Here is a 4,353-nt window from a genome sequence, read left to right on the forward strand (position 1 = left end):
CCGGCCCCGCGCCCACTGGGAGGGGGCACAGGGAGAGGCAACCACCGCAGCTGGGGCGATCCACAGGAAGGGCCCCCTGGAGGGAGGCGCCTCATTCAGCCACGGCACGCGCCCAGCCCCGCTTCGCGCCCCAGCCCCGACTGACCCAGCCCTTAAAGTCAATCCTTATCCCGAAGTTACGGATCTGACTTGCGACTTCCCTTACCTACATTTTTTCAACATGCGAAAGGCTGTTCACCTTGGAGACCTGCTGCGTATATGGGTACTGCGGTACAAAAGGGGGTGGTGATGGACGGAGCATCTGAATCAATCAAACACTCACACCCAGTCAAAAGATCTGGGTTTAATCCATCACCGTTCTTTAGCCCACTCTGCCACCCCAGTTCAGACATGGCTATATGCAAATCAGTCTGACCCTGTGCCTCATGGGAACAGTCCAGCCCAAACTGCCAAGCCATGTCTTCCCTGGACCGGAAACAAGCTTCCGAGGACCGGTTTCTGGAGTATATGGGTACGGCCTGGCGCGAGATTTACACCATCTCCCCTGGATTTTCAAAGACCAGCGAGACCTCACCGGACGCTGCCGGAACCGCAACGCTTTCCAAGGCTCGGGCCCCTCTCTAGGGGCGAACCCATTCCAGGGCGCCCTGCCTTTCACAAAGAAAAGAGAACTCTCCCGGGGCTCCCGCGGGTTTCTCTGGGATCATTTGCGTTACCGCACTTGACTCCGCGAGGGTGCCTGTCTCCGCCTCTCCGGGTTCGGGGATCTGAACCCGACTCCCTTTCCATCCTCCGAGGGCAACGGAGGCCATCGTCCATCCCTTCCGAACGGCCCTCGCCCATCTCTTAAGACCAACTGACCCATGTTCAACTGCTGTTCACATGGAACCCTTCTCCACTTCGGCCTTCAAAGTTCTCGTTTGAATGTTTGCTACTACCACCAAGATCCACACCTGCGGCGGCTCCACCCGGGCCCTCGCCCAGGGCTTCCGTGCTCACCCCAGCGGCCCCCTACTCATCGCGGCTTAGCCCCCGCGGCTCTCAGCACCGGCCGGGTATGAGCCCTACGCTCCAGTGCCATCCATTTTCAGGGCTAGTTGATTCGGCAGGTGATTTGTTACACACTCCTTAGAGGATTCTGACTTCCATGGCCACCGTCCTGCTGTCTATATCAACCAACTCCTTATCTGGGGTCTGATGAGCGTCGGCATCGGGCGCCTTAACTCGGCATTCGGTTCATCCCGCAGTGCCAGTTCTGCTTACCAAAAGAGGCCCACTAGGCACTCGCATTCCATGCCTGGCTCCGGGCCAGCGAGCAGGGCTTCTTACCCATTTAAAGTTTGAGAATAGGTTGAGATCGTTTTAGCCCAAAGACCTCTAATCATTCGCTTTACCAGATAAAACTGGGGGCACCAAGCGCCAGCTATCCTGAGGGAAACTTCAGAGGGAACCAGTAACTAGATGGTTCAATCAATCTTTCGCCCCTATACCCAGGTCGGACCACCACTTTGCATGTCAGGACCGCTACGGACCTCCACCAGAGTTTCCTCTGGCTTCGCCCTGCCCAGGCATAGTTCACCATCTTTTGGGTCCTATCATGCACGCTCATTCTCCACGTCCCCGACAGAGCGGGCAAGACGGGCAGGTGGTGCACCAGCTGCTGGAAGCGCGGCGGGATCCCACCTCAGCCGGCGCGCGCCGGCCCTCACCTTCTTTGCGCAGCAAGGTTTCGCTCAGCCCTCCATCTCGCGCACGTGTTAGACTCCTTGATCTGTATATTAAGACGGGTCGGGTGGGTAACCGACATCGCCGCAGACCCCTGGCGCCCGGCGTGGGCCTCCCTGCCCGGCTGCGCGACACGGTCGGGCGCACTGAGAACAGTCGACAGTTGCGCCGGGAGCAGGGGGCCCCGTCCCCCCTTCAACCGCCCAGGCGCGCCCCTAGAGGCGGCCAGGGACAGGTGCTCCGGGGAGAGTGCGGAGGCAATCGAATCTCCTTCGGCCCCGCGGACATGGCGAAGCTTCTGCCAGGGGGGCTGTAACACCCTCCGCCGGAGGGCCACTGTTGGACAGGCCACATGAAGGGCTCGCTCCCTCCCCGCAGGACAGGGCCCGGGCCACCGTCAGCACCATTGCCCGGCCCAGCCGCCATCTTGGACACGGCACCACGCGGCCGCGCGGCCTCAGCCCGACCCCAACCCTGGGCCTGGCCAGGCCCCGACATCCCGGCACCACCCTCCACCCAGGAGGTGAACGGCCCACTTGGCAGGTCAATGGGATTACGAAGTGTCGATGGCTCTCCCCCGCCAGGTGCCGAGCACCCCCAGCCTCCTTGGGCGCTGGCTCCGCCCCCCTGCTGGGTGTCTGGACTCCTCCATCCCAGACCTCCCGACCTCCAAGAGCAAGGGTCCGGACATCAAAGGGCGCCAGACCTATAACTGAGGCAGCCCCAGGACAGGAAGGCAGTTGTATCCTGGAGTCGAGAGACACCGAGAAGAACTCATCCTTGACGGACTGCTGGCGCTGCCACAGCCCTGCCTTGTGAACTATTGCCCTGCCTGCTGGCGCTGCCGCGGCCCTCTGCAACCTTCATCCTCGTGGGACCTGCTGGCGCTGCCGCGGCCCTCTGCAACCTTCATCCTCGTGGGACCTGCTGGCGCTGCCGCGGCCCTCTGCAACCTTCATCCTCGTGGGACCTGCTGGCGCTGCCGCGGCCCTCTGCAATCTTCATCCTCGTGGGACCTGCTGGCGCTGCCGCGGCCCGTAGAAACCTCCATCCTCGTGGGACCTGCTGGCGCTGCCGCGGCCCGTTGCAACCTGCATTCTCGTGGGACCTGCTGGCGCTGCCGCGGCCCGTCGTAACCTTCATCCTCGTTGGGACCTGCTGGCGCTGCCGCGGCCCGTTGCCACCTACGACCTCTTCGGGCCCTGCCGGCGCGGCCGCGGTCTGACCCATCCGAACACCGAGCTCGAGGATTGTGAACTATCACCGTTACACCTCCGTACCCGTGGGTACCAAGACTGTCCCGCTACCCCCTTCCCTTACTAGAGACTAGAATTGAGAGGATCATCGTGTCCTGAACGCCTTGTATCATACCACTCTACTACCAGAAGTGCCTATAAAAGGTGTTACCCTGATCTTTGTGTGGTGTCCATCTGTGGGGGGGGAAGTTACCTGTCTGTGCGATCACTGTGCTCGGCCGACCCTTCAGGTCTCCGTCTAACATTGGTGGCTAGCGGCGCGATCCGAACCAACGCGTACCGTACAGACAGTAACTCACCCTACGACTAAAACCACAATGACGACCAAAGAGAGCGGATCGGCGGAGAAGTTCCAGATGGAAAAGCTGGAAGAATACAACCACCGAGAGCTCAAACAATTTTGCATGGACTTAGGCATTGCTACCACCGGGCTAAGCACAAAAGAAGACTTCAAAAACGCCCTAGAGGCCTGGACAGAGACAAATACCGCAACCCCCCGGGACCCCGCAGCCCCGGAAGTCAACACCACCCGGACGGAGGAACGGAGAACAGGCCCCTCCCATGAAGAGATCCAAGAGCGGGAAAAAAATAGATTACACGAGTTAGACTTGGCACGACTCAGATTAGACGGAGAATTGAAACTGGCGGAACAAAAAATAAACTTAGAACACTTACGGCTCAGAGAAGAGCGAGAGGAAAAACAGAGACAGAGAGACCTCGAAGAAAAAAGACTGGCATACGAGCACGAGTGCAAACTAGCGGAGATAGAAATACGCAAACTGAACAAAAACCTAGGGGTGCCCGAGCAACCGCACTCCCCGGGTCCTACCGAGCAGAAGGTCCACATCCCCAAGGATGTGGTCCGAGAATATCACCGGAACGACGACATACAGCAGTGGTTCAAGGCCTATGAGATTGCCATGACCGCCCACCGAGTCGCTCGAAGTGACTGGGGAGCCGGTCTATGGGGGAGATTCGTCAACGAGGGTCGTGATGCCCTGCTGCAACTTCCGGACCATCAAATGACGTCCTATGACCACATGAAGGCCGCCCTCCTCAGTCGATATGGACTTACACCCGAAATGTACCGCCAGAGGTTCCGCAACTGCACCCGGATCCCAGGTACGACGTGGTTGGAATACGTGAACTATTTCAGCCGAGCCTTCGAGGGGTGGATCAAGGGTAACAACGTAACCACTTACGAACAACTCTTCAATCTCATTGTGTGGGAGCACCTCTCCAACAACTGCTTTGTCGAGCTCAGGCAGCACCTCCTCGACAGTAAATTGACTGAACCCCGGCAGCTCGCCACCGAGGCTGACCGGTGGGAGAGCACCCGAGTGGCCCGGAGTGGGCCGAATGAGCAGAACAG

The 4,353-nt window shown here is 59.6% G+C and overlaps 1 pseudogene; it reads right to left on the bottom strand.

Moving 5' to 3' along the window:
- Positions 1 to 221: 221 nt before the first annotated feature.
- On the bottom strand, positions 222 to 1,771 carry LOC144820793 (28S ribosomal RNA; annotated as a pseudogene).
- Between the last annotated feature and the right edge of the window lie 2,582 nt (positions 1,772 to 4,353).

This window comes from Lissotriton helveticus, chromosome 2_1 (assembly GCF_964261635.1).
Source record: "Lissotriton helveticus chromosome 2_1, aLisHel1.1, whole genome shotgun sequence".
NCBI lineage: Eukaryota > Metazoa > Chordata > Amphibia > Caudata > Salamandridae > Lissotriton > Lissotriton helveticus.